This window comes from Myodes glareolus, chromosome 8, assembly GCF_982192425.1.
Source record: "Myodes glareolus chromosome 8, mMyoGla1.1, whole genome shotgun sequence".
Lineage (NCBI taxonomy): Eukaryota > Metazoa > Chordata > Mammalia > Rodentia > Cricetidae > Myodes > Myodes glareolus.
In genome coordinates this window covers 73,944,977-73,958,313 of record NC_142033.1, presented here as the reverse complement: position 1 = coordinate 73,958,313, position 13,337 = coordinate 73,944,977, and positions in this window count along the sequence as shown.

The window sequence follows — 13,337 nt, the reverse complement described above, 5'->3', positions numbered from 1 at the left end:
ACTTGTGCTGAGAGTGTGAAGGGCTTGCCTAACATACAGGTTGGGCTGGGTTCAAACTCCAATGTCAGAGAAAGGGAGATGAGAAGACAGACAATCAAAGGGGTGAGCAGAAGGATTGTTTGAGCCCAGGAATCAAGGACTATAGTTGTGCTGGTTAGTCTTTGTTTACTTGACACATGGTAGTGTTGTGGAATATTTGTTTACACTATGTGACAATGTGTCTTTTCTAACGTGCCTTTTGATTGGTTTAATAAAGAGCTGCATGGCGAATAACTAGGCAGGAAGAGGTTTGGTGGGATTTCCAGGGACAGAGAGAATTTTGGAAAGAAGAAAGGTGGAGTCGCCAGCCAGATGTAGAAGAAGTAGAACAGGCAGTATGGAAATGAGGTAACAAGCCTTGTGAAGAACATAGGTTTACAAAATGGGTTAATTTAACGTATAAGAACTAGTAGGAACAAGCCTAAGCTAAGGCTGAATTTTTATAATTAATAAGAAGACTCCATGTCATTATTTGTGAACTGGTGGTCCCAGTGAGAAAGTAGTGCAATGTAGCAGAGTCAGCTGAGAAAGGGAACCTCAACTAAGGAATCGCCTCTCTCAGATGGGCCTGTCAGCAAGTCTGTGGGGGCATGTTCTTGACTGATGATTGATTCAGGGAGGGTGATCCTGGGTTCTGTAAGAAAGTACACTGAACAATCTAGTAAGCAGCATTCTGTCATGGTCTCTAATTCAGTTCTTGCCTTGAGTTTCTGTCCTGTTTCTCTTGATGATGAACTATAGCCTGTATAATGAAACAAAACCCTTTCTTCCCCTGTTGGTTTTGGCCAATGCTTTATCACAGCAACAGAAAACAAACTTGGAAATAGCATTGTGCAAATGTGGTATGTACAAGGAGGGGAATTCATATTGCCTAAAGATGTTTGGATGAGCCTAGGACCATGAGATTGACATGGAACAGGTCAAATATACATGATGATCAGTAGTGAGATAGAACTTGTGAATAATCACTGTGTTACAGCCTGGGCAAAATGATGAGGTACTAGTCTCCAGATCCAAAAATAAACAATAAAACAAAGCTGTTTTGGTACAGTGATAGATATCTATAAATGGGCATTTGGGAAGAGTGGGGCTGAGACAGCAAGATCATGTGTTCAGGGGCGGCCTGGGCAAACAAGACATATGGGGAGAAGGAGAGAGAGAGAGAGAGAGAGAGAGAGAGAGAGAGAGAGAGAAACTAAGAAAGAAAGATGGCTGGTGTCTAGCTCCAAGAACCACAAAATAATAGCATTGAGATACCACATCTCATTAAAAACTTTCTTGATATTTCAACAGTTTTCCAATACTGTTCCTATAACATTTAGTTATTTCTCCTTCCTCTCCTACAGCCCATAATACTTTCATAGTCTTTCCATGCATTTTATGACCTTGACATTTTTTTTTCTTTTGGTTTTTCAAGATAGGGTTTCTCTGTGTAACCATCCTGGCTGTCCTGGAACTCACTTTGTAGACCAGGCTGGCTTCTAACTCACTGAGATCCTTCTGCCTCTGCTTCCCAAATGTTGGGATTTAAAGGCATACACCACCACTGCACAGCAATACTTTTTTTTTTAAAAAAAAAAAGAGAGTCATTCAAGTGTTTGCCAAATGTCTCTCAGTGTGACTTTGTCTTCTATTTTCTAATATTCTGGAACTTTGTTTTGGTTTTGGAATCAGTGTCTAAACAAATAGCCCATCCTGAGCTGAAATTCAGTTTCCCCTTCTTCAGCCTCCCAAGTAGTCAAGAATGCACACTCAGTTCTGGGTGTGCTTCTGTAAGCCGAGTCCCGTTACTTTGTGGATGGCATGGAGAGAGAAGCCACATAAGGAGTTGACTTGACACATTAAGCATCCCTGGTCCGATGATCTTTTTGTGATAGGGATGCTTTTCCAAAGTACCATTCTGAGGCACTGAGTTGATTTTGTTTTGTTTGAAATAGAATCTCACTATGTAACCTTGCCTGGCTTAAATTTGCCTGCCTCTGCCTCGAGAGGGCTGGGGTTAGATAAAGGCTTGCACCATTGTAGCTGGGGCACTGAGTTTGAATGAAAGCAAGCTGCAGCTAGTAACTTGCTATGGGAAATGCTCTTGTACACTGTAAAGATTTGTCACTCATATTAGTTTAATAAAATGCTGATTGGCCAGTAGCCAGGCAGGAAGTATAGGTGTGACAACCAGACTAAGAGATGATTTATGAATGTTTTTTTCCATTTTAAAAGGGTTGGTTATAAATGATTAATAGTCACAGTCAATTTCAAAGAAACGAAAAAAGAAAAATAAGGGGGAATATGAGATAGAGGTGAATGCTTTGCATTGGTATGGATTTTGGTCTATTGATACAAATTTGGGAAGAAATAGTTAAAAACAGCCACATAAAGATAGAAAATACACAGAGAGTCTGGATACTATATGTTATTATGCTTTCTTTGAATTGTTTGACTGATGAGGAAGGAGCAACAGCTGCTAAAAGACATTTGATTATACATGCTGCTGGATTAATCCAACCTATATATTTTGAAAATGCCTTAACTTAAAAATTTAAGTCAAAAGATATGTTACTTTGAAGAAGAGGTTTTGCTTTTGTTTCCACAGAAAATGAGAGACCGTGGATTCATTCTGGGTTAAGAAAAATAAAGTTTGATAGAGGAAGGCCCCCTGAAAAATCTCCAGTGGGAACGGATGACCCAGATGCTTCAACATTTCAGAACACCTCTGTTGTAGTTTCCTCTAAGTTCTACATCCTGGATAGCTTCAGGACTGCTGGCTGAGTCGATCAAGCCTCACAGAATATTCCAGTCAGGATTTGACCATAATCTTAAATTTTCTTTGTGTCCCTAGAAGATTATCAATCCAGTCAGCAGGAAGTAACCTAGAAAACTACATCCACATTCCCAAAAGTAACTTCCATGTGAAAGAGTGTTGAGGACTGCAGACCACCAGACCCCGAATTTCTTATAAACAACTTGTTCTTCTCTGCTCTGAGCAGCCTGCAGCTGCTCTGAACACGAGACCCTGATGCCAGGGGAATGGGATCTGATGAGTCTGCAGCTGAAAGATCCCGAGAGCTGGGGCGTGGCCAGAGCCCTATATAAACTGCACCGAGCATAATAAGGTTGGCACTCTTGTATCAAGGATGACCCTTGTCCCCATGTCTCTGTCTGTGTGCATATATTTTAAGTATCCAGGCCTAGTTGCCCGTATGGCATACCATCCCGTAGTGCAGGCGTTACAAAGAAGTAGGGATAGGGAACCATTGTTGGAAATCCAGCTGTCCCTTGCTCAGTTGTGGTCAGAAAATGTTAGACTCCAGACAAGAAAGTCAGTATGCCTTCAGCTGCATGCTGTTGAATACTGTGAGGGAATCTTGCCCTGTCCTGTCCTGCCCTACCCTGATCACCTAGAAGGTGAATCATCCCTTTGTTCCACTTATCCTGTCCTGGCTCTGGGCCCACAGTTTTTTAAGGACAGCATGCTCCTGGGGGAAGAGGACCTTGTCTATAGAAGCTACTGTTTAATCCATAATTTACTGCTGTTTCTTGGTTCCATAAATTGATATTTTTGAGTTTTTTGTTTGTTTATAAGGCAGGGTCTCACTGTTTGAAATGAGCTGGCCTTGAATTTGAGATCTTTCTGCCTCAGGTTCTTGGGTGCTGAGATTCTAGGCATTCATACCAGGCTGATACTCTTGGGTCTTGGACTGATACTGTATTATTTTTCTAGGGCCAGTTGTACCAAGGCACCCTAAATGGGTCACCTAGAAAAAACAGAAATTTCAAGCAGATGATTCGGTCCAGTGGGTAACACACTTGCCATACAGCATGGTATGAGCCTGAATCCCAGACCCATATAAAAGTCAGGCAACAGTAATGTGCAGAACTATAACGCCAATGTTTCCGCAGAGACATGGAGACAAAGAGAGAGGAGAGTCCCTGCAAGTTTGAGAGTCTTGAGAGATGCTTGGTGTATGAAGCATCAAACACCAAAGAGAAGCTGCCGCAAACAAGGGAGAAGGTGAGGTCTGACTCCCAGGGTTGCCTTCTGACCTCCACATATGCTGTGCTAAGCATGCACTCACATACACACCCATACAAACACAAGGAGAAGAAAGGAAGAAGGGAGGGAGGGAGTTTCTTGTCTCACTCTGGAGACAGTAAGTCTGAGGTGGAGGTGTCAAATCAAGACTGCATTTCCTCTGATGCCTACCAGGGAAAGGACCTGTCCTCATCTTTCCAGCGTCTGGTAGCCCTAGACGTGGGGCAGCTTGGCCTGTGGCAGCATTATCTCCAGTCCTCACAAAGCCTCTTAGATTTCTTCACACCATTTTCCCTTAGCGTTTGTCTGTCTCTGGTCAAATTCCCCCTCTTTATTATGACCCCTACTACTACTACTGTGACAAAACACCATGACCAAGCAATTTGTAAAAAAGAAAACATTTACCGGGCTGTGGTGGCACATGCCCTTAATTCCAACACTCGGGAGGCAGAGGCAGGCAGATGGATCTCTGTGAATTTGAGGCCAGCCTATTCTACAGAGTGAGTTTCAGGACAGCCAAGGCATAGAGAAACCTTGTCTCGAAAGGCAAATAAATAAATTTTAAAAAATCCAAATGAAAATAACCAACAACAAAATACAAACAAGCAAACAAACAGGCTAGGGAGATGCTCAGCAGGCAAAAGTGCAGGACACCAAAACCTGACAACCTGACCTTGATCCCCAGAACCCATGGTGGAAGGACAAAACTGACTCCTTGAAGTTGTCCTCTGACCCCCAACTACATGCCATGGCACATTCACGTCCACAGGACATCCAACTTGCACACACACACACACACACACACACACACAAATTAAACATTTCAAAAAACAACCCTGTTGGGCAGTGATGGCACACACTTTTAAACTCAGCACTTCAGAGGTAACAGCAGGTAGATCTATGTGAATTCAAGGTCAGCCTGGTCTACAGAGCAAGATCCAGGACAGACAGAGCTGTTACACAGAGAAATCCTGTTTCAAAACAAAACAAAACAAGACAAAAACAACCCCAAAGAAATATTATTTCCGGACTGGAGAGATGGCTTAGCGGTAAAGAACATTGCCTGTTCTTCCAAAGGTCCTGAGTTCAATTCCCAGCAACCTCATGGTGGTTCACAACCATCTGTAATGAGGTCTGGTGCCCTCTTCTGGCTTGCAGACATACATGCAGACAGAATATTGTATATATAATAGATAAATAAATAAATATTTTTTAAGAAATACTATTTCCAGTTAAGACCACATTACAGGGTTAAAAGATCCACATCTCTTCAGTAGGAACGTAACTTAGCTGGTATGACTGAGCCACTCTAGAAATAGGTCTCAGCAACCTTTTTGTTTTGTTTTGTTTTGATCCCAGCACTTGGGAGGCAGAGGCAGGCAGATCTCTGTGAGTTCGAGGCCAGCCTGGTCTAAAAGAACTAGTTCAAGGACAGCTAGGGTTGTTACACAGAGAAACCCTGTGTCGAAATACCCCCCCCAAAAAAAGGGAACGTAGTGAAGGTGCACAGGAGGTGCTCTTAGCGACTGCAGCTGAGGATGAATCCTGTCAGGACCCCAAGGGCAGGCCAGTACAGATGCCTGAGTACTAACACTCCTGTCAGGACCCCAAGGGCAGGCCAGTACAGATGCCTGAATCCTAACAGACACACTCTAGATAAATAGTATCACAGGTCACATGGGTGGCCCAGTCTTCATCTTAGTTTCTTTTTCTTTTGTTTTTTTTTCTTTTTTTTTTCTTTTGTTTTTGTTTCGTTTTTGTTTTTTGAGACAGGGTCTCTCTGGATAGTCCTGGCTGGCCTGAAACTCACTCTGTGGACCAAGCTGCCTCTGTCTCCTGAGTGCTGGTATTAAAGGCGTGCACCACCACTGCCCGGCTCATCTTAGTTTCCTTATCATATCCAATACCTGCTCTGCATATGCTCAGATGATGTTGCTGTCTCTCTTTAGTTTATGATAAGTGAATGACCGATAGACTAGAGTCCAAGCAAACTGTGGCAACAGTCAGATTCACTCAGCAGAACCCATATTCCAGCTTGCATTTCCAGACTAAGGTGGTGCCATCTTGTGGCAATAGTTTGTGCACACAGTTTATAATTCATTCCATGCCAACAGCTTTGAAATTGTTGAATACCTGAGATAAGTTCTGGGGAGCACTTGTATTGTTTATCACTTACACACAATGGATTTTATTAATATGCTTAGTAGTACTATGTGAAAGTCGCATTATTCATACGTGCATATGATATCTGGGAAACAAAGGGCTGGGACTTAGTCTTGTGGCTCATGCCCCAGCAGAGGCATAAAAGCTTTCTAGCCACCATCTCTCCTGTTTGGGGTCCCATAGGAGCTAGAGGGTACAGTTCTCTGAGAGCAGCTGTGCCTGAGCAGAAAAGCCCATCAATAAGGAGCAGGTGACAGTGCCACAGCTGGGTAATTTGTCTCTGTGCTCTGCTGTAGCCTATTCACTGATGATCTATTTGTCCCAGGGAATAGATGGTGGCAGGTTTGTCCATATTTCACACTTATGAACCTGCCTGCTCCTCTCTGCCCAGTGCTGCTCATCTGTCTCTGTCCCTGGCTCCTCTCATTTCATTCCGTGAGTGGACAGCAGGCCTTGGCAAAGAGTTATGAAGGTGGATTCTTAGAGGGTGGCTTGGGAAAGAAATGAAGAGAGGAAGGGGAAAAGGGAGGGAGGAAGCTGAGAGCACAGGCCTGTTCCTTGCAGAGGAGGCAGGGATGGTTGAGAGACACACCCAAGAGATGCCCCAGACATATGGTGGGCAGGAAGGCACCTCAGAGAACAAGGGGATGGATGGAAAGGTAGATAGAGATGGACGGCCTGAGACGGGAGGTCTTGGGGATGCTGGGGAGCTTGCTTGCAGAAGACAGACTGAAAGGCCTGGGCGGGGGGTAAAATTCTTACTTAGCATTCTTGTTATACTGGGTTCTGCCTTCAGAACAGAAAAGGGAGAATATGCTGAGCTTAAGGACTGGGTCCAATTCAAATCATTAAGTTGGACCTTCTGTAAAACCTAATGTCGTAACCAATATGCCCTTGGCATTCTTGGATGTTGGCATTCACACACTTGGTACTAAAAATTGAACCTGGGGGGGGGGGGCTGGGGGGATGGCTCAGCGGTTAAGAGCACTGACTGTTCTTCCAGAGGATCTGAGTTCGATTCCCAGCACCCACGTGGCAGCTCACAACTGTCTGAAGATCTAGTTGCAGGGGATCTGACATCTTCACACCAATACACAAAAAATAAAGTTAAATAAACCATTAAAAAATTAAAAAAAATTGAACCTAGGGTCTTTGTATCCTAGGCAAGTGTTCTACTGATAAAATAGATCCTCAGCCCTCTTTTAACTTTTTAGTTTGAGATACAGTCTCACTAAATTGTTCAAGCCGGCCTTGAACTCACTCTGTAGCCCAGACGTCCTGTGTACTTGAGATCCTCCTGACACAGGCTCCTTGTAGCTGGGATTAGAGGCCCAGTTGGTATTCACATTCTTGTATAGCCTACTCCCACGCTGATCCGGCCATACATTTGTAACCAATAGGGTGGGTAGAAATGACAGAGGGCAACCTACTTCTAAGTCCTTGAAGGTATCCTCTTACGCACTGATCTCCTAGTCTGGAAGAAGCGAGTTTCTGTGAGAGAATACCCAAACAGCCTGCTGGAGAAAGAACTGAGACCTCCAGCTACTAACTAGCGTTAAATTATATGACTCACCATGGATGGTCATTTTCCAGTCTCAGTGAGGTCTTCAGGTGACCATAGCTCGAGCTAACATCCTGACTGCACCCTTTTAGACATCCCTAAGCCAGCATCACCCTTGTTAACCCCTTCCTCTAGAATTCTGCTCCCACAGGGCCTTGAGAAATAATGTTTTCTTTTGAAGTGAGGATTTGGGATAATCTATTCCACCATTATTGGAAATGGTCTAAATTTTTTTAAAATTTATGATTTATTTATCTTTTATTTTATGTGCATTGGTGTGAAGGTGTCAGGTCCCCTGGAACTGGATTTTCAGACAGTTGTGAGCTGCCATGTGGGTGCTGGGAATTGAACCTGGGTCCCCTGGAAGAGCAGTCAGTGCTTTTAACCGCTGAGCCATTTCCCCAGCCCCATGGTCTAAATTTTTATTTGAGGAGTTTTTGTCCAACTGATTTGCTGGTCTGAACACAGTGTCGTTGAGCAAGACCAGGTTCACAGCAGATGATCCTTCAGCAGCAGTGCATGTACTAATAGAGCAGCTCAGCAAGCAGGACGGAGAGCAAGGAGAAGATGCTGGGATGTTGTTGTAAAGTCATAACTGGGATAATTTTACCTTCCAACTTTTCTTGAACTGCATGGGTCCCTGGGACAAGGAACTTTCTGTGCTAAAACAGAGACATTCCAGTGTAAACTGAATTATGTTGGTCATTGTAACTAGGGTAGAGGGATGGGTATTGAGGCTACTTCTGTAGTTAGCTGCCATGCATCATGGTTCCAATGAGTCTATTATCCATTGCTTTAATAAAATAATGGAGGATAAGTACTTGAAAAGACAAAGAAATAATTCTTAAGTTCAAGGTTGAGGGGCTGCACCTGGAGAAGTCCTTCTTACTAGCCAGGACTCCAACGAGTCAAGAGATGATATAGAATATCATATAGCAAGAGAAATCCAAGATAGTCAAACTTGTTTATGTTTCTGGGGATAGAATCCAGGCTTCATTAATGATGTAATATGTTGCAAGGAGGGCCTGCTTGTTCGGCTGCCCGGCTAGCTTAGCCTTGAAACAACCACACATAAACTGTATTATTTAAAACACTGCTTGGCCCATTAGCTCTAGCTTTTTATTGACTAACTCTTACATCTTAATTTAACCCATTTCTATTAATCTGTGTATCACCACGAGGTTGTGGCCTACCAGCAAAGTTCTGGCATGTCTGACTCTGGCAGCGGCTCCATAACGTCTCTTGATTCTGTCTTCTTTATCCCAGCATTCATTTTAGTCTTTCCCGCCTACCTAAGTTCTACCCTATCAGGCCAAGGCAGTTTTCTTTATTCATTAACCAATAAAAGCAACACATAGACAGAAGGACCTCCCACACCAGTAACACTGGGCTACATTCTAGTCTTACAATACATCCATTCTCTATTGATATATTGATCTAATTCTTCAATAACCCACTAATCAATTAATTCATGAATTGATTAATCATTCATGAGGTCAGCATCCTCACAACCCCATCACCTTCCATTTCCAATGTCATTAATATATAACTTTAATGTCCAGGACTTCAACACATAAAATCTGGGGAATAGAGAGTAAGACTTGCCTTCCTTCTCTCCTAGTCAAGAGTGGAATATTCCAGAGCCAAACTGTTTCATCTTCCTTTCCATCCATCCCATTTCTATTAATCTCCCTCAGCTTTGGTTGAGGGAGGAAGGAAAAATACTTCTTAGAAATGCAGAAATCGTGCTGTAGTGGCACATGCCTTTAATCCCAGCACTTTGGAAGCAGAGGCAGGCCGATTTCTGAGAGTTCAAGGCCAGCCTGGTCTACAGAGTAAGTTCCAGGATAGCTAGGGTTACACAGAGAAACCCTGTCTAAAAAACTAAAGCAAAAAAAAAAATGAAGGAAGGAATGGAGGAAGAAAAGAAGGGAGGAAAGAAAGACAAAAATTCATAAGAAAAGCTGCAGGTCAACCCTTCGTTCCTCTTTCCCTTTCTCCTCCTCCTTCTCTCCCACCTCAGCAAGATTGAGGCATTCAGAAGCTCCAGGCTTCATGCCAAGTATGGTGGTTCATGCAGTAATGTCAGTACTTAGGAGAGGGAGGCAAGAAGATTACTGTGAGTCCATGGTCAGCCTGGGCTACAGAGGGAGATCTTGTCTCATAAAACAAAATGAAATGAAATCTTGGGGTTGAGTGAAGTTGTTACTTTAGGCCAGCAGAGCCAGCACCTCCTGTCCATGTGTCTTATTTTGTGGCTTGATTCTCAAGAGCCTCTGTTGGTTATATGGTCAAAGGCCAAGGTCATCAAGACTATCCATTTCAATTTATCTTAAAAAATGATCCCTTGTAGAGAGTGAAATAGTGTTTGATTATTTTGATTATTTTGTGATTGGATTGTACTTTCATGCTGGAAGTTCCTTCGTAGTCAGTCAATTGTATTCATAGGTTCTGCAGTGGTGTAGAAGAGCATTGTGAGAAGCCAGATGTGGGTCCTGGAAACTGGATGTTAGACTCTCCGCAAGAGTCTGAGCCATCTCTCTGGTCTGTTTTACTTATTTGTTTGTTTGTTGTTGTTTGCTTTTTTTTTAAAGATTTTTATTTATTTATTATGTATACAATACAGTGTTCTGCCTCCATATGTGACTGCATGCCAGAAGAGGGCACCAGATCTCATTGTAGATGGTTGTGAGCCACCATGTGGTTGCTGGGAATTGAACACAGGACCTCTGGAAGAGCAGTCAGCATCCTTAACCTCTGAGCCATCTCTCCAGCCCTGTTGTTTGCTTTTTGAGATAGGGTTTCTCAGTAGCAATGGAGCCAGTCCTGGAACTTGCTTTGTAGACCAGGCTGGCCTCGAACTCACAGAGATCTGCCTGCCTCTACCTCCCAAGTGCTGGGATTAAAGTTGTGCACTATCACCACCCAGCTTCTCCAGTCTCTTGATTCTGTTTGTTGTTTGTTTGTTTGTTTCAAGACAGGGTTTCTCTGTAATTTGGGAACCTGTCTTGGAACTTGCTCTGTAGACCAGGCTGGTCTTGAACTTACAGAGATCCACCTGCCTCTGCCTCCTGAGTGCTGGGATTAAAGATGTGCACCACCAACGCCTGGGCAGGTTCTTGATTCTTAAATGAAAGCACATCCTACCACATGACAACAGCAATGTCTCCATCTGGTGATCCTCCATCTAATCAGATGTGTTTTTCCTGAGTGGCAGTGGACTGGGAACCCTGTGGAGATCACACTGACTTCTCAAATGAAGAGACCACTCTTTCTCCAAGTCCAGCTGTGTCTCTGACACCCTTTGTGTGCTTCACTTGGCTCATACAGAACGCAAGCTCCAGGCTGCCAGCCTGCTATGTTAGCTACTCTCCTCGACCCTGACTGGTGTTGCATTTATTTTGATAGTTCCACCTGCTGTGACAATTGATTCTGACTTCTGTTTATCATATTGATACTCAGTTTCCTTTGTAAACTAATCACACAAAGTAAGTTGTATAAATTGTATCATCTTCAGAAAATTCAAGGGGAGGTCTGGAGAGATTGATTAACCTCAGGTGCACTGGCTGCTCTTGCAGCACACCTGAGTTGTCTCCCAGCACCTTCACTGTGGCTCATAACCTGGAACTTCAGTTCCAGGGGACCTGATGCTTCTCAGTTCCTCATGTACTGCATGTATTTGGTGCACATATATTCATTTAGGTATACATACCCACATACGCTTTAATAAAAGATTTTTGTTGTTTTCTGTTTTGTTTTTGAGACAAGGTTTGTCAGTGTAAGAGCCCTGGCTGCCCTGGAACTTGTTTTGGTTTTGTAGACCAGGCTGGCCTTGAACTCATAGAGAGCTTCCTGCCTCTGCCTCCTCGAGTGCTGGAATTACAGGTGTATCCCACCAACCTCCTGAGTAAATTTTCTAAGTTAAAAAAAAACCCAAGGGGAAAAGAATCATAGTTTGTTTTAGTTACTTTCTTCTGCTGCAATAAGGCCCATGATTAAGGCAACGTTTAGAAGAGTTTATTGTGGACTTACATAGGTTCCAGAAGGTTGGAGTCCTGATCATCATGGTAGGGAGCATGACAGCAGTCAAGGCAGACATGGTGCTAGGGTAGTAGCTGAGAGTTCACATATTGACCCACAAGCAGAGGTAGAGGGAGGTAGCTGGGAATGGCTGCGGGCTTTTAAAACTTCAAAACCAGCCCCCAGTGACACACCTCCTCCAATAAGGTCACATCTCCTAATCCTTCCCACATAGTTTCACCAACTGGAAACCAAGTATTCAAACATATGAGTTTATCTATGATGGTCATTTTCATTCAAACCACCACATAGTTTAAATCTAAGTTCTTGGGTTGGGGATAGCTCATTTAGTTTGAGACTGAAGACCTTACTGTGATTCCCAGCACATCCCAGGAGGGAGTTGGTTCATAACCCCAGTGCTAGGAAAGCATAGATAAGAGGATCCTCGGGGCTCACTTGCCAGCTAGCCTAGTTGAGGGAGAGGTGAGGGATGAAGGACGGCCACTCCCTCTGCTCTGGAGGGTTCAGTCAGTAGTGATTGGATATTTGTCTGCTATACCAGGTCTTGTCTACCAATTGATAGACAAGGACTTGTTCAGTCAAACTTTGGTGTTTCAAAGGCTTAAGTGGGAGCTACCTAGCCAGACTCACAAATTTGAAGGAGTCAGGAGGTTAGTTATATCCTCTGCAAGTTACTGACCCCAGGCACACAGAGTGGGAATTACTGGTCAGTGGGTTGGCATTTTTTTGGTTGGTATATCTCTGTCTTTGGGTCCCCCAAGGGTCAGCAGGCTTTCCACCTCTGTTTGTGTGGGCTGAGAAATCAAATATAGGAGCCCCAGATGAATAGATGGTGGAGAGAAAGCCTTTTTTTCTTTAAATTATGTAGCCTTCATTCTCTTGTCTCAGTTTAAGTGTTGGGATTACAGGTGTAAAGCATCACACTCGGGCTCTGGAGAGAAAGCATTCTGCTTGCCCAGAGCCTTAACCGCCAGGCTTAAATAGCTGATGGCTCAGCTGTTAAAAGCTGGTACTGCTCTTGGAGAAGAACACGAGTTTGAATCCCAGCACCCATTAGGATACCTCAAACCTCCTTTAAAACTCCAGCTCCAGGATTTAGGAGGCCTCTGACGCCTGTACACACACAAACGATTAAAAATGAAATAAATCTCTTTAGACGTTAAAAAAGTAAGTGTTGGAGAGTGTCTGTTCTTTTGATGAGATAAACACTGCTGATGTCTTGACCCAGAACACAAACTACGTGTAAAGTCCTGCAGGGGTTCCACCCCCCCCCCCCAGTACCCTAGTCGAAAGGGAACTGACAGGCACACAAAACTTGTATACAATTTTAGGGTATGCAGACCCTTTTTGGTGTGTCCTCCGAATGTCCAGAACTTATTGTTCGACGCCCGTATTTACCGAGGTGAATTCTGAGGTACAGGGTGGGGAAAGGGGTGTTCAAGGGAACGGAGCCAGTTAGTTGCAGAGCTCCAGGAGCTCCGAGGTGTGGCAACGGATTTGGAG